This window comes from Aquarana catesbeiana, linkage group LG01 (genome assembly GCF_042186555.1).
Source record: "Aquarana catesbeiana isolate 2022-GZ linkage group LG01, ASM4218655v1, whole genome shotgun sequence".
Taxonomy (NCBI): Eukaryota; Metazoa; Chordata; class Amphibia; order Anura; family Ranidae; genus Aquarana; species Aquarana catesbeiana.
Window position 1 is genome coordinate 948,684,577 of NC_133324.1, and position 18,370 is coordinate 948,702,946.

Sequence of the window (18,370 nt, forward strand, 5' to 3'; positions counted from 1 at the left end):
GAGGCTGCTGGAATTCAACTCTGTGGGGGGGAGGTAGAGATACTGCATCATCAGGCACTGGGCTGCCTGAACTTGGATGCGTCAGTCAGCTGAAGAGGACAAAGATGTAAAACTGGAAATATATGCGGACTACTCAGGCAAAATGAGCTTCAAAAGAAGTTGACATCATCAAATGGCTTTGTTAATTAACAAAGCCATGTCAATCTATTCCTTTCAAAGTGCACTCAATGTACGTGTAGAAAGAAATACTTGCCTTGTCAAATCCATTTCTGTGCCTCAATATCTAATGTCAGGTTCTCAGCTAACGAGGGACCATTCTTTGGGTCCAAAGTAGTGCAAGGAATTTCTGTAGCCACTTAAAACCTGTTCCAACCACTAGCTCCTTCATTTCTCCATGCAATTAATGGGGCGGGGTACCGATGCATTTTGCTGAAATAGCAAATTATACCGAAATGTCCTAGTTTTTTTGTCGTTAATTGGATGTTAAATTTGCTTATGCCTAGAGTACCAGAGTCATTCCTTAGGATGTCCATAAAGAGCTAGATCCTAATGTTTGGCCAGTTTTGTCTGTTGGACAAGATGTACTGTACAAGAAACAGAATGAGGTCCCAGCTCTACAGAGTACGGGCAGAGGTCTTCTCACCTGTAGTTCTTGAGGAGTTAACTGTCTATTTATAGTCATCTTTGGTTTTGCCACAACACATCAAGCTGTATATGTACTTTATACACTTTGAAGACCCGTAATAATAGATAACAGGGTCAAGACAACAGCTAATGCTGCTAATAGTAAAAGAGATCATGTAGGCAAAATACAATCTAAATGGCTTATCGATGTTCAGATTATAAAGTAAAAAGATGATGTTGGTGGGGGCAAAGCAAATAATAAATTCAAAAAGTACCGTGATGCAAAGGAACACGGATCTGGACTTTTTAAAGGTGCTTTCAATTTTCAGTGAGCTCAGACTTCGGATGGTTGCAGCGTAACAGAAAGTTGTAATAATAAAAGGCAAGAAAAAGAAAATTGAAATATAAGCAGTGAAATAATGAAAGTAAAAGCTCCCAACGTTGTTACTTCCCAGCAAGTCATAGCAAACTGTGATATTTAGTTGGTCGATGTGAACAGTTAGTTTGTTTTTAAAAAGCGGTACAGTGCCGGCAATGGAAACCATCCAGATGAAAAGACAAACATGCCAGGCTCTGCTCACTGTGCGCCATAAGAGGGACTTCATGGGATAGACCACAGCCAGGAACCGGTCCACGCTGATACTGGTCATGAGCAGGATGGAGCAGTACATGTTGCAGTAAAATGCAACCGTGACAAAGCGGCACATTCCTTCTCCGATCACCCAATTGTTTCCTGAGAATCGGTAAATTATTTCCAAAGGCATCAAGATCCCCAAGAGGACATCAGCCATAGCCAAGTTCAACATGAACACCACTGCTGGTGTCTTCACTTGAATTCTGAACAGGAATATCATAATTGCTGTTATGTTCAAAGGCAGCGATAGGAGGAACACGACCATATAAACCGAAGGTGTAAATTTGGTCAACCAGGGACTGCGGAGATAAGGTAAAACTTCATCTGGCATGGAGGTCCAGTTGTTTTCATCATCAGTTCTAGAATCTAAAAAAAAAAAAGAAAATGACAACAAGAATTTTACTGAACTGACTGAATATGGTCCTATTATTTACAGTGGAAATCTCAAACGTGACAAAGCATTGGAATAGCTAAGATACAGGATTTATAGGCAAGTGGCAATACAAGTCATTATCTATTGTAAGAACACACGTATCTGCAACATTGTCATGAACTGTATATAGATGCTGTGTGGAGGATAGACTTCATTGAAAAGGTCCCCTTACACTGATAGTCAGTGGAGAAATGCCCCTTTATTTTGGTTGTCAGTGCAGAGGGAGCCCTTTAAATTGGTGGTTAATGGAGTAAGGGATTCCTTAAATTGATGGTCAGTGTGTGGGTGGGTGCAGCGGTGTGCAACAGCAGTGAAGACAGAGTCCGGTTGCAAGAAGCACAACTTATATTAAAAAGAAGGTTCAATGATACAAAAAGCCCAGTGGGAAGACGCCCAACTGGGAATACTCACAGCATAGTTGGCCAAAGCAGAAATTACAAATGAGAGGTTCCTCAACATGCTGACAGCGTCCGTCCAAGAAGGTGGAATCGGCCTGCACAGTTTGCAACCAAGTGGGAGGATTCCAAGAAGGAAGGTGTATCCCTAGCCTGTCCCTACTCATCATGAACCTCTTCCTACCACTAGTCTTCTTCAGTGACGGACGGGAGATCTGTTCCTGACCTGTCCACTTGCAATAATGTGTGCCAAACCCAGGACCTACAGTCTAAAATAGACTCTGCCTGACCCGAGATGGCCACCAGAGTCAAGGGGAAGCAGCATCCAACTGGATCACTTCCAAAGTGACCCAGGAAACCATAGAGGAGCAGTTTAACTTCCTCTTCTCCTGCAATCCTGCTGTGGTTGAGACACCTGCAGTGGAGAAAAAGAGACTGCAACATGAAAAGAAACAGAAGGTGCGTGGACCTAGCACATTATCCTCAAAGATATTTATTTGAATACAAAGGTAGGTATCACACTCACAAACAAAGATTTGATAAAAGCATGTCTTATTGGTCCTCCACATAAGTCAGTAAAACTGTCCACATCACATGGGACTACCTCTGTGGAGGCATAGGCTGCCTAGCACGTTTCGAGAAAATTCCTCTTCCTCAGCGAGAGAAAAAAGAGACTGCACCTGTCTACAAGTGTAGAAGGACCTTTTACATTGGTGGCCCTTGGAGAAGGACCCCATACATTGGTGACTAGTAGAGAAAGGCTCCCTTACATTGGTGGTTAATGAAGAAGTCCTTCCTTACATTGGTGGTCAATGGAGAAGACTGCCCATACATTGGTTTTAAGTGGTGAACCCTGTTGCAAAATCTGCCCCTTTTGAAGGAAAATACCTTTACTTACACAAGTGGAAGGAACATGGAAAATACATACTTCCTACAGGAAGAGGAAGAACAGAGAACTAACAATGAAATAAAGATTATGTAAATTAGAGACAAGCAGAGTAAACATTAAAGCAATAGAAGAGGCTCATAGTGCATTAATGTATACAAAACTGGTTTATTGAATACAAATCCACTTACACCCATACGTCTTGGAAGTAAGTGCATTTTTATTCGATAAACCAGTTATTTTTATACATTAATGCACTATGAGCCTCTTCTATTGCTTTACATATTCTCTGATGTGACTAACGAGAGTAAGGAGATACACAAGACTGATTTTGTTTACTGAAGCTGGATGACCATTTGACTACAAAGGAGGATTCACACAAATGCATATGCTGCTCACCATATACACACACAGCATAGAGGTGATACTCTTTTCATGTGAAATCAATTGATTTATTATGATCATTCGGCTGGAACTGCATGTGGGAAGCTGGACTCACTTCTATTTTTCTTTTTCTACTTTTTTTTATCTCTCATGACAGGGGTCAGCAACCTTTTTCCACTTAAGGGCCGGATTCAATGTATGTGAATGCATGGAGGGCAGCCTTTACCTGCTAATAAATGAAGATAACATTACACAGCCCCCACACCTCTGGCCCCCTTTACATCACACAGCCCCCTGCACCTCTGGACCCCTTTACATCACACAGCCCCCTGCACCTCTGGACCCCTTTACATCACACAGCCCCCTGCACCTCTGGACCCCTTTACATCCCACAGCCCCCTGCACCTCTGGACCCCTTTACATCCCACAGCCCCCTGCACCTCTGGACCCCTTTACAGTACACAGCCCCCCTACATATTACACAGCCCCCCCTGCACATCACACAGTCCCTCCTGCATATTACACAGCCCCCCAGCTGTGTTATATGCAGGTGCAATAATATGATGTGATGGGGTGCTTTAAAAAAATCATCTTATTTATTTTATTTTTTTTATTTTCACACTGTCCCTTTGAAACATTTCTGATCACTTTTAATTCTGTCAGAAGGAATATAAACATCCCTTGTGAAAGTAATAGGCAGTGACAGGTACTCTTTATGGAGGGATTGTTGGTCTATAAGACCCCAAATCCCTCCTTTGCAATTAAAAGCACTCAAAACGCCAAGTTTGGCTCTTTTGAATGCTGTCATTTTTTAAAATTTGGCGCCTTTAAGTCGTCCCTAAACCGGAAGTGATGTCATGATATCGCTCCCGGGTTCCCAAATTCGAGCCCTGATTGAAGCCGATTTCGGCTTCGTTCGGGTCTTCGACCAGCCTGCAGACGCGTCGGCTGATCGCTTGGGCATCCCAGTGGGACCGGAATCCCGGGCGAGGGGCATTCCCTTCTGCTGCTTGGGATAACAGCCGAGTGGCTTCTTAGCCGCATCAGTTGTTATCCCAAGAGAGCCAACTTCCGGCTCTAAAAAACAGTACCAGGGTGATGTGTGTAGCTGCATGAATCACCCCGGTACAATCACTTCAAGTTGAGGCCGAATATTTGCGTACGGTCGGCGTGAAGGGGTTAAAATGTCCACGAGCTGGGTGCATGTGAATTCATCACGTGCGCTGATGGGCCGGACCTTTAGCGGCAGCGGGCCGTAGGCTGCCGACCCCTGTCTTACAATAACACATGTGTGGAACATTGTTTATTATTTTTTTCTCATTCATTCTTTTTCTGTTGGATACAATTGTTCCAATACCTGGACTTTCATGTAGCAAGTTCTTTTTGATCTTATCATTCACTTGTTTTGTTTATATTGTGGGGTTTTTCGAGTTTCTTAAGGCTTGTCTTATCCATTGTAGAACACATTTTAGATCACTTACATAGTGTCAGTAGATATGTATTTGACATTCCACTGTTTCGTAGATATGTGCATTCGTTATCGAAATGCGAATGCATTTTCGCCCGAAGTTTCGTGGATTTTTGTGTTCGTTTTAACAAAGCGATAACGAACGTGCAGAATCCGAAATCCGAACGATCCGAAATAAAAAAAAATGCTTTCTTTTGTATTCATTATATTTTTGTATTGTTGCGACAAAAGTTCGTTATAGATAGATAGAAGATTCGACATGACGGTGACGATAGCAATCTGTGTCTATCGAACCTGCGGTCGAATGTGCCTAACCTAAAGCCACCGTTGGATGTGAATCAGAACCGCTAGGAGCGCAAAGCGAACAGGAAGGAGGTTATATGCTTTAATTTTGATACAATGCAATTCCATTGGCTGTTGGGGTAGAGACTGTTTCGACATGAACAGAAACAAACAAGTATCGTACCATTCGATACGATCAAAAATATGTATAATATTGTTCGGCATGGAGATTCGACGAGGCAGCTAAAAACATACGATCGCCGCGAGCGGACATTTACGGTGAAATGCTCCGCCCATAGGCTATAGAAGAATTCTAATGTTGTATGAATAGTAATAATAATTATAATTATTACTAGTCAAACAACATTAGAATATAATGGGTGGAGCATTCAACCCGAAATGTGCGATCGCGGCGTCGTACAGTTTAGCTGCTTCGACGAATCTTCTTAGAACATCCGACAGACACCAAAAGCCTTCAATTGACTTTAACCACTTCAGCCCCGGAAGGATTTACCCCCTTCCTGACCGCGCCATTTTTTGCGTTACAAAAAATATGAAACTGTGCTGGCAGCATATGTTAATCTAAACAATTCATAGTGGTTGGTGCCATATAAATCAATATGCTTGTGCCATACAAAATGCGAAAAAATCTATATATAATATACATAAATCTGTAAAGTGCTTGGTCCTCATATAGTAATGGAATAAAGTGCAACGGTGCTCCAATCTTGCAAAGTGTGAGTTGCCACACTCCCCCTTCGGTGACCCCACTCACCAGAAACAATGGACCCTCAGCTTTGCAGTCTGGGGTCAAAAAGGCTGTGATCTATTGATCTGGGATGTGTGGGATGGTTGCTCAAACACTCTTCCAAGGGGGTTGCTTTACAACAGAAAAGATACGCCACACTCCATAGATGGGGAAACCAAGAGAAAGCTCATAGTGAAATACCGCTAAAATAAAATGTAGAGTGCAAACTAGGCACCACTTACAGGATATCTGGCAAAAACAGGCATCAGCAAAAACATCCGTGTCCGCCGCTGTATGGCGTGCGTTCCACGGAGGTGGAAATTGCGTCAATGGTTAACGTGAACCGGAAGTGTGTCAACGCGTTTCGCCCCTCCTCCAGGGCATCATCAAAGGACATCACTTCCAGTTCCTTGCAATCAATTTATACCCAAAGGGGAGATCACTCTTTCTTCTAGGGAGAAGGAAGAGACCAATTACGATCAGTGTAAACAAACACCAACTTCCTCCTCTATGACATCATTTCGTGTTGCCAGATATATAAAAAAATCTTTAAATATAAACAGAAGCCATATTAGCAAACATACCATTTGGCTATCATACTACAATGGATCATATAATACTATAGACATCACAAAAGATTCCCAATACATGATTATAAAACGAATTACATTGAAAAAAATAAAAAAATGAAGTGAAAAAAAAGAAAGAAAAATAAATATAAAATAAAATGAAAAATATATAAATACAAGAAATAACACCCCCTAAAATGTTATTACCAATTGGACAGAAATCAATTGAGATCCAGCTCAATGTTGAGGCCATGAGGACTCAAAGTGCGAAGCCTATGGATCCATTGGTTCTCATTCTGTGAGATAGCTCTCTTGAGATTGGATCCTTTCCAATGCTCCTCCACTCTATCCATCCCACAGAATGTGAGGCCTCTGGGATCCCTATTGTGAAACAATCTAAAATGTTTGGACAGACGATGATGCTTATAACCCTTTTTGATTCTGTTAACATGCTCCCTGAGCCTTATCCCCAATTTCCTTGTGGTCCTCCCCACATACTGGAGACCACAAGGACAGGACAAAAGGTAGGTGACATGTGTGGTCCCACAAGTTATACATTTTTTTTTTATTTCAAACAACCTACCCTGGGAGTAGGAGCTAAAGTGGGTAGTTTTCATTTTCCTATGTTTGGAAGTCTTACACATCATACATTTACCATAACTGAAAAAAACTGTTTGATCTAAAAAGGTGAATAGCTTCTTAGGGAGATTGATGACATTATGTGCCAATATCAGGGGCGGACTGACCATTGAGCCACTCGGGCACTGCCCGAGGGCCCTGGGCCACTAGGGGGCCCCATCAGGGTTGCCAGCCTCAGTAAAACCAGGGACAGTATAGACCAGGGACAGCCAATAGACAGTATGGACCAGGGACAGCCAATAGAAACATGTCTGTGTATACTGTGTGTACATGTATGTGTATACTGTGTGTGTGTACTATGTGGCCCCATAATCTCTGATTGCCTGGGGGCCCCATAATCTCCTATTGCCCGGGGGCCCCATGAGTTGTCAGTCCGCCCCTGGCCAATATTAACCTAAGTGTCGGCGGTTTAGTATAAATAAACCGAGGTTGTACAGACAAGATACTTTTAAGCTCTCTATCTTCCAATAACAGGGGCCAGGGTTCTCTAATTATCTTTTCAAACTGTCTATACTGACGATTATAGCCAGTCAGAAAAGCCACACCGTAATATTTCTTCTTTTTGACTTTATTTTGAAACAAACATTCCCTATTCATTGCCAGGGCTGGGCCGTTCCTTCTCTGAGCTGGCCACTCAGCTGTCGGGTAATTACCAGCTCCTATCTCTCTCCACAGTTACTTAGCTGTTGATGATATCCTGCTCGTCAGTCCTGCCTACTTAAGCCGTCCAGTCCAGATGATCTCTGCCTTCACCTTGGTCAACATCACAGAAACGTTCTCCTGTGATCCTGTTCAAGACTTGCTTTGCTGACATCCCTTCTGGCTCCAGATCCTGCTTGTTCCAGTACATTGATCCCTGACTTCTGGCTTGGCTGACTATCCGTTCCGGTTACTGAACTTTGGCTATGTTTTGATCTATGTTTGTTCTTTTTACTTTTATTATTAAACAAGTGTGATTTAACTGTACTTCTTTCTCAGCCTTATTCATGGTTTCTGACATTCATCTCTCCAATGGTTGCCTTAGTTCTTTTTAGATCTTTTATGTTATCCCTTTTTCCTGAAATCGTTCCAAAATCAATTCTGCTTCTATATCATAATCTTCTTTTTTGTTGCAATTCCTTCTTACCCTTAGCATCTCCGTTTTAGGAATGCCACCTAGCCACCTAGGGTGATGGCAACTACCTATTGGGATGTAGCCATTTCTATCAACATCCTTCAAGAAAGTCCTAGTTAGTAGTTTTCAATTTTGTTTATATATGGTGAGATTCAGGAAATTCCCCATTTGATGACTATAAGTTTCTGAGAAGGAGATACCATAGGAGTTATTTCCCATTTCCTCGAGAAAGCTACAGAACGATTCCTGCGATCCTGCCCATACTATCACAATATCGTCTATGTATCTCTTGTAGAATCTGAGCGCTGGTATATTTCTATCATAAATGGCTTCCTTCTCCCACCGACTCATAAAGAGGTTTGCCACTGATGGGGCATATTTAGCCCCCATGGCTACACCCCTTTTCTGTCTATAATATTTTTTCTCATAACAGAAAAAATTAATCAATTATATTTTTATATATCTGGCAACAGGAAATGATGTCATAGAGGAGGAAGTTGGTGTTTGTTTACACTGATCGTAATTGGTCTCTTCCTTCTCCTTAGAGGGAGGAGTGATCTCCCTTCGGTTATAAATTGGTTGCAAGGAACCAAAAGTGATGTCCTTTGATGACACCCTGGTGGAGGGGCGAAACGCGTAGATGCACTTCCGGTTCACGTTAACCATTGACGCAATGTCCGCCTCCGTGGAACGCATTCCCTACAGCGGCGGACACACCCCCCTTGGAAGAATGCTTGAGCAACCATTCTACACATCCCGGATTAATAGATCACAGCCTTTTTGACCCCAGACTGCAAAGCTGAGGGTCCATTGTTTCTGGTGAGTGGGGTCACCGAAGAGGGAGTGTGGCACCTCACACTTGGCAAGATTGGCGCACCGTTGCACTTTATTGCATTGCTATATGAGGACCAAGCACTTTACAGATTTGTGTATATTATATATATATATATATGTATATATATATATATATATATATATATATATATATATATATATATATTTTTTTTTTTTTTTTGCATTTTGTATGGCACAAGCATATTGATTCATATGGCACCAACCTATGAATTGTATAGATTAACACATGCTGCCAGCGCTGTTTCACATTTTTCTAACTCATTCAGGTTATAGCACATTTCCAGTTTTGGATTTATTTTTATTTAGTACCTTAGCGTGAGTTTTTGAATAGTGTTATTTTTTGCAATACAGCACTGCGTCGCTTTAACTGACAATTGCGCGGTCGTGCGACGAAGTACTCAAACAAAATTTACTTCCTTTTTTCCCCACAAATAGAGCTTTCTTTTGGTGGTATTTGATCACCTCTGCGGTTTTTATTTTTTGCGCTATATACAAAAAAAATGACAATTTTGAAAAAAAAAACACAATATTTTTTACTTTTTGCTATAATAAAAATCCCCAATTTTTTTTTTAAAAACTTACTTTTTCCTCAGTTTAGGCTGATATGTAATCTACGTATTCTTGGTAAAGAAAAAAATCCCAAAAGTTACAACGTTTACAAAATAGGGGATAGATTTATGGCATTTTTTAAATTATTATTATTATTTTTTTACTAGTAATGGCTGCGATCTGCGATTTTTATTGGGACTGTGACATTGCGGCAGACAGATCGGACACTTTTGACGCTTTTTTGGGACCATTGACATTTACACAGCGATCAGAGCTAAAAATAGCCACTGACAGGGAAGGGGTTAAATGCCTGGGGGAGGAGTCTGATCGGTGTTCCTATATACTAGGAACACACAATCTGTCTCCTCTCCCCTGTCAGAACATGAATTTGTGTGTTTTTCACACACAGATCCTCGCTCTGGCTCTGTCATGAGCGATCATGTGTGCCGGGCACGCGCATTGGCTCCTCAGTACCATGGCGTGCGCCCCCTATACCCCTTAACCAGTTGCCGACCAGTGCATGGCGATATACGTCAGCACAATGGTACGGCTGCGCAAATGGGCGTACACGTCCCCTTTAAGACGCGGCATTGTGGGCGCGTGCACGCGGGTCCCGTGGACTCGATGTCCGCCGGTGTCCCACGATCATGTCGCAGAGCAGCAGAACGGGGAGATACCTAATGTAAACAAGGCATTTCCCCCGTCTGCGTAGTGACATGACAGAGATCTACTGCTCCCTGTCATCAGGAGCAGGGATCGCTGTCAGGTGAGTTGAAGCCCACCCCCCCCACAGTTAGAATTACTCCCTAGGACACACATAACCCCTTCATCACCCCCTAGTGTTTAATCCCTTCCCTGCCAATATCATTTACACAGTAATCAGTGCATTTTTATAGCATTGATCACTGTATAAATGCCAATGGTCCCAAAATAGTGTCAAAAGTGTCTGATGTGTCTGCCATAGTGTCACAGTCATGATAAAAAGATCACCGCCATTACTAATAAAAAAAAAAATTAATAATAAAAATGCCATAAAACTATCCCCTATTTTCTAGACTCTATAACTTTTGTGCAAACCAATCAATATACGCTTATTGCATTTTTTTTTTACCAAAAATATGTAGAAGAATACATATTGGCCTAAACTGAGAAAGAAATTTGTTTTTTTTTAAATATTTTTTTAGGGGATATTTTTTATAGCAAAAAGTAAAAAAAATTGTCAATCTTTTTTTTTGTTTATAGCGCAAAAAATAAAAACCACAGAGGTGATCAAATATCACCAAAAGAAATCTCTATTTGTGGGCTTGAATCTTCGCTCTAATTTTTTCCAAAGGGGTTCTATCGGGTTGAATTCAGGACTCTGTGCAGGCCAGTCAGGTTCCTCCACCCCAAACTCGCTCATCCATGTCTTTATGGACCTTGCTTTGTGCTCTGGTCCAAATCATTTGGTGGAGGGGGGATTATGGTGTGGGGGTTGTTTTTCAGGGGTTGGGCTTGGCGCCTTAGTTCCAGTGAAGGAAACTCTTAAGGCGTCAGCATACCAAGACATTTTGGACAATTTCATGCTCCCAACTTTGTGGGAACAGTTTGGTGATGGCCCCTTCCTGTTCCAACACGACTGCACACCAGTGTACAAAGCAAGGTCCATAAAGACATGGATGATTTTTACTGGGATAGATGGTTTGCTCCATTGCTTCAGGAATTCTAGCTAAAAAGTGCCTGAAGTATCTATGTGTCCATGGGACCATCTGGATACAGAAAGACAAAAATCCCCATTAAGTTGAGTTAGCTCGAGGCTGTTATGTAGGACCATGTCCTCACTCTCCTTACTTTCTAAATGATCGCCCACACTTTCTGAGATGGCAGGGACACCATCCCTTTTGCGGTGTTGAATAAGGTGCCTAAACTGGAGAAAAGATGACTCGTTTGATGATTTACCATCCAACCGTATCTTGATAGTGTAGGCCACAGCATCCACCTGTGTTCCACCTGCTGGGCTGGATCTTTTGATAAAAGGAGGCTATCATCTGCAAGATCAGGCGCCACCCTTTGGGCTCCTTCTGCTAATTTCATGTTAGTAGAAGTTTGGTGAGTGTTGATTCGCGCTTTTCGTGCTTTTTGCGCTTTTCATTTCGTTCTTCTCAGTTCGCTTCTGAATGGCCTTTCATCAACCAGACATGTTGCGGAATCGGAGGAGATAACGTGTTATTTATTATTGGCCTTGGAGTTATTGCTTTGACCCAAGTCTAGTCCAGGAACATGGGGAGGAGAATTTCTTGGACCAAAAATTGGTTGCTTTATTAATCGTGACCAATTATGTCATATGCCTTTGCTGTGGGAGCTCCAGGAGAATAATCCAGATGATTTTCGGAATTATCTCTGGATGACGGACCCCTGCTTTCACCAACTCTTAGCATTGTTGACCCCCTATATTAAGAAGCAGGACACATGCATGAGACTTTTATTTTTTGGTTGAATAATGATTTGATTTGGTATATTTTCTATATTTTTGGATGCATAGAATGCACTTTTTGGTTAAGTTCTATTGGCAGATAGCATGTCTAATTTTATTTGTTTTCTTTTTTAATGTACAATAAAAAAAATTGTGTAGAATAATACTTGGATATGTGTTTTACTTCAAATGTAAAACTGACACGGGACACCAACATAGTTGTATCTTTGAGCTTAAAAACTACGGGATAATGGTGCTGTGGTAACTTGCACCAAAAATAACCCAAAAAACAAGCATAATAATATTATTCTTGATATCACTAGAAAATAAAATCCTTTTAAAATACATTTGCAAAAACTCCATCAGTATCGCCAGCAAAGCAGCTTCATTATTATCCCAATAAAGAAGAAGAGAATTGTGCGCTGCATTTCGAGAATTCATAGTTTGCCGCGTCACGAATGTTAATTCTCCATTACGAAGACTAGTTTACAAGACCGACCGCTTCCGGCTCGTCCTTGCTTCCGAGCATGCGTGTTTGTCATCCAACATTTGTCCACGGAAAATCCGACAACAATTGTCCGATTGAGCGTACACACGGTTGGATTTTAGGCCAACAGTCTGTCAACACACAATTCCCGTTGGAAAATCTGATCGTATGTACGAGGCTTAAGGCTAAGTGAAAAATAGATATAGCTTTCTCTGCTGCAGGCTTGAGCAAATGCCAGTATATAAAAGCAGATAGGAGCTCCTAGTTAAAGTGATTGTAAAGCTTTGATTATTTAAAAAAAAAAATAACAAAATGTCATACTTACCTCCACTGTGCAGCTCGTTTTGCACAGAGTGCCCCTGAACACCGTCTTCTGGGGTCCCTCGGCGGCTCCTCCACATATCAGATAACCCCCTAGGAGAAGCCCTCTCCCAGGGGTTACCTTGCGGGCGCTCTCCCGAGTCCATCATTCGGTGTCCATAGCCGTTGATTGAATGTATGACTCCCTATCTTATCAGCGCATTTAGCTGCCCAAAAATAGGGACTGCACCTGGGAGAGGCTTGAACCCAGCTGGAAGCTGCCGACTGCAGAGGTAAGGGACGTTCGACCACCATTCACTGACCATGAGGTAAAAAAAGGAGAATGCTGGGAGTGTACTAATCCTTTCACTGGTCCCGAGGGAGGAGCCAAGGCGGAGCTTGTCATAGGTATGCTGCCATGGAGGCACCAGGAAAGGGATATTAAAAAAAAAAAAAATCTTTGTCTTTCCTTTCCTTTTTTTTTTTTTTTTCTTTTTTGGGAGGGTATTTTTGTTGTTTTTTTTTTAGTTTTATTTAGACAATAGGAAAAGAAAAATGTGAACAATTTTTTTTTTTCTCCTATTGTCTATATACCTGAAATAACAACAAAATAAAAGAGAAAGAAATAAATATTTTTTTTTTTACTAATTCCTTTTTGATACTTGGCAAGTTCAGCCTGGTGCAGGTGGCACTCAGGAGACCTCTTAATTTCTTTCTCTGCTGCCCTAAGGCTGATTTGTCCCCCAAGGAGCAGGCTCCACATATGTGTAACTTTTGACCAGTGGTGGCCCATCCATTAGGGGCGCCGCCCCCCCAATCCATGCGCCCGGCCCCTAATTTCTACGCAGGGTGCCGGACGCAAAGATTTCAATGAAGGTTTTTTTTTTTTAAGGACATAATTGTGTGACATTAGCAAATTAATATTCGCTAATGTTTTCTTGCTTCTACTCCCAGCCGATCAGGAAGCAGCTTCCTGAGACCCAATTGGCCGGGAGTCTTAGGACAGGTCTCAGGACCAGCCTCCTGTTTGGCCGTGGGGCAGCAGCAGTGTCTTCTAGCATCCCTGGATTCAGCAGAGCATCTCCACCTTGTCCTCCTCCCCGCACCTCTACAGCAGTAAGATAAGGCCATGGATAGCAGTGAGAGAGGATCACGGCCTACCGAGCAGCGGGGGGGGGGCATTGTGTATTGTGTAGTGGATCGCCGTTTGGATCTATCGAGAGTCCCGCGCGTGCGGGGGGTGACAGTTAGAGAAGATTGCGGCCTATTGAGCGACGGGGGTGGGGGGTGTTTGTGTAATGGGTTGCAGCTTTGATCTATCGATCGCCACGTGCGGGGGGAGGGAAGTCTAGTGGAAAGCAAAGCCAAGCCGCTCCAGGTGAGGGCAATCCCATGCTTCAACCTCATGGTGCAGGTCCAGTCCGCAATCTGGATAGGAGACACTGGAACAGGAAAAGGTTTGACCAGGGGGAGGGGGGGGCGAGTGAGGGGGCTATGTTTGCTTGTCGCCCCCCCCAAAATTTTGACCACCAGCCGCCACTGCCTTTGACTCCACCTACAAATCAACATGGTCAAGCAGACACTAACAAACAAATCTTTGCTTGGCTGGAAAAGTCCTGAAGATATCTACAATTACAATCCAGCCCTGGTTTGACTCCAGCAAACTAATTAGCCAAGCAAAGTTCAACAGGCATAAACCAAACTATTTAACTACTTAAAAACTGCTTTTTTGCTAGAAAATTAGAACCCCCAAACATTATACATTTTTTTTTCTAACACCCTAGAGAATAACACCGTATTTGCGCAGCGGTCTTACAAGCGCACTTTTTTTGGAAAAAATACACTTTTTTGAAAAAAAAAATAAGACAACAGTAAAGTTAGCCCAATTTTCTTTTTATATTATGAAAGATAATTTTACACCGAGTAAATTGATACCCAACATGTCACGCTTCAAAATGGCGCCCGCTCGTGGAATGACGACAAACTTTTACCCTTAAACATCTCCATAGGCGGCGTTTAAAAAATTCTACAGGTTGTGTGTTTTGAGTTACAGAGGAGGTCTAGGGCTAGAATGATTGCTCTACCGATCGCGGTGATACCTCACATGTGTGGTCTGAACACCGTTTTTCTATGTGGGCGCTACTCACGTATGCGTTCGCTTCTGCACGCGAGCTCAGCGTTTAAAAAAAAAAGTTTTTCTTATTTATTTTACCTTTTATTTTTTATTTTTACACTGTTCTTTAAAAAAAAAAAAATGGTGTCACTTTTAATCCTATTACAAGGAATATAAACATCCCTTGTAATAGAAAAAAAGCATGACAGGACCTCTTAAATATGAGATCTGGGGTCAAAATACCTCAGATCTCATATTTACACTAAAATGCAATAAAAAAAGAATACAATTTTTTGTCATTTAATAAAAAAAAAAAAAAAAGGTCCTTTAACCACTTGACCACTGGGCACTTAAACCCCCTTAATAACCAGACCAATTTTCAGCTTTTGGTGCTCTCACATTTTGAATGACAATTACTCAGTCATGCAACACTGTATCTATATGAAATTTTTGTCCTTTTTTTCACACAAATAGAGCTTTCTTTTGGTGGTATTTAATCACCGCTGGGTTCTTTATTTTTTGCGCTATAAAAGAAGAAAGACCGAAAAATCTGTAAAAAAATGCATTTTTCTTCATTTCTGTTATAAAATTCTGCAAATTAGTAATTTTTCTTCATATATTTTGGCCAAAATTTATACTGCTACATATCTTTGGTAAAAATAACCCAAATCGGTGGATATTATTTGGTCTTTGTGAAAGTTATAGAGTCCAAAGCTATGGTACCAATATCTGAAAATTGATCACACCTGAAGTACTGACGGCATATCTAATTTCTTGAGACACTAACATGCCAGAAAAGTACAAATACCCCCCAAATGACCCCTTTTTGGAAAGAAGGTATTTAGAAAGATGCATGGTGAGTTTTTTGAAGTTGTCATTTTTTCCTCACAATTCCTTGCAAAATCAAGTTTTTTTTTTACTTTTTTTTTTTCACAAAATTGTCATATTAGCAGGTTATTTCTCACACACCGCATATGCATACCACAAATTACACCCCAAAACACATTCTGCTATTACTTCCGAGTATGGCGATACCACATATGTGAGACTTTTACACAGCATGGCCACATACAGAGGCCCAACATGCAGGGAGCACCTTCAGGCGTTCTGGAGCACCCAGGCCAATTCTGTCATTTCTCTCCTACATGTAAAAATAATCATTTATTTGCTAGAAAATTACATAGAACCCCCAAAACATTATATATGTTTTTTTAAGCAAAGACCCTAGAGAATACAATGGTGGTCATTGCAACTTTATCTCGCACGGTATTTGCGCAGCAATTTTTCGAACGCGTTTTTTTTGGAAAAAAAACAGTTCTGTGCTTAAAAAAAAAGAAAAAAAACAGTAAAGTTAGCCCAATGTTTTTGCATAATGTGAAAGATGAAGTTATGCCGAGTAAATAGATACCCAACATGTCACCTTTCAAAATTGCACGTGCTTGTAGAATGGCGTCAAACTTCGCTACTCAAAAATCCCCATAGGCGACGCTTTAAAATTTTTTACTGGTTACATGTTCTGAGTTACAGAGGAGGTCTAGGGCCAAAATTATTGCTCTCGCTCTACCGATCTCAGTGATACCTCACATGTGTGGTTTGAACACTGTTTTCATATGTGGGCGGGACTTACGTAAGCGTTCGCTTCTGCATGCGAGCACACGGGGACAGGGGCACTTAAAAATTTTTTTTTTTTTTTTTAATTGTTCATTTTACTTTATTTATTTTAGTTTGATGCTTTTTTCCAAAAAAAAATGTTTCTGACCATTTTTTTTCCTATTACAAGGAATGTAAACATCCCTTGTAATAGGAATATGGCATGACAGGTCCTCTTTACAGTGAGATATGGGGTCAATAAGACCCCACATCTCACCTCTAGGCTGGGAAGCCTGAAATAAAAAAAAAAAAAAAGATTCTGGCTTCGATCGTAGCGGTGAGTTGGTAGAAGCACCGGAGGGCGGCGGGAGGGGGGGACGTCCCCTCTCGCCTCCCGTAAGAACGATCAAGCAGTGGAACAGCCATTATGATCTTTCTTATGGTGTAGGGAATCGCCGGCTAAAAAAGTTGATATCTGAGTGATGCCTGTAGCTGCAGGCATCATTCAGATATCCCCGCACAAATTCAAGGACGTCGTATGACAGCCGGCGGGCGGAAAGTGGTTAAAACCCTTTTTTTTTTAACACAAAGTTGTCCATTTATACAATATTTCTAACACATAACATGTACATACCAAAAATGACACACCAAAATAGATTCTCCTACTCCTCCTGAGTACGGCGATACCACATGTGTGAGACTTCCACAGCCTGGCCACGTACAGAGGCCGAGTACATCCGAGTATGGCCGAGCATGGCAGGGTATGGCAGAGTATGGCAGAGTATGGCTGGGTATCACCAAGTATTGCAGAGTATGGCTGGGTATGGCAAGGTATTGCGGAGTATTGCGGGGTATTGCGGAGTATTGCGGGGTATTGCAGAGTATGGCGGGATATTGCAGAGTATGGCGGGATATTGCAGAGTATGGCTGAGCATGGCTGGGTATGGCTGATTATGGCACGGTATGGCAGGGTATCACCAAGTATTGCAGAGTATGGCTGGGTATGGCAGAGTATTGCGGGGTATTGCAGAGTATTGCGGGGTATTGCACAGTATTGTGGGGTATTGCAGAGTATTGCACAGTATTGCGGGGTATTGTGGGGTATTGCAGAGTATTGCGGGCTATTGCACAGTATTGTGGGGTATTGCAGAGTATTGCACAGTATTGTGGGGTATTGCGGGGTATTGCAGAGTATTGCAGAATATTGCACAGTATTGTGGGGTATTGCAGAGTATTGTGGGGTATTGCAGAGTATTGCAGAGTATTGTGGGGTATTGTGGGGTATTGCAGAGTATTGCAGAATATTGCACAGTATTGTGGGGTATTGCAGAGTATTGCACAGTATTGTGGGATATTGCAGAGTATTGTGGGATATTGCAGAGTATTGTGGGGTATTGCAGAGTATTTTGGGGTATTGCAAAGTATTGCGGGGTATTGCAGAGTATTGTGGGGTATTGTGGGTTATTGCACAGTGTTGTGGGGTATTGCAGAGTATTGCAGGGTATTGCAGAATATTGCACAGTATTGTGGGGTATTGCAGAGTATTGGAGAGTATTGCGGGGTATTGCAGAGTTTTGCGGGGTATTGCACAGTATTGTGGGGTATTGTAGAGTATTGCGGGGTATTGCATAGTATTGTAGAGTATTGCACAGTATTGTGGGGTATTGCAGAGTATTGCGGGGTATTGCAGAGTATTGCAGAGTATTGCACAGTATTGCGGGGTATTGCAGAGTATTGCGGGGTATTGCAGAGTATTGCAGAGTATTGCACAGTATTGTGGGGTATTGCAGGGTATTGTGGGGTATTGCAGAGTATTGCAGAGTATTGCAGAGTATTGTGGGGCATTGC

General features: G+C 41.9%; 1 pseudogene; it reads right to left on the bottom strand.

Annotated features, from left to right (window-relative positions):
- Positions 1-614: 614 nt before the first annotated feature.
- LOC141128264 (proteinase-activated receptor 1-like) overlaps positions 615-18,370 on the bottom strand; it is a 33,345-nt pseudogene continuing 15,589 nt past the window's right edge.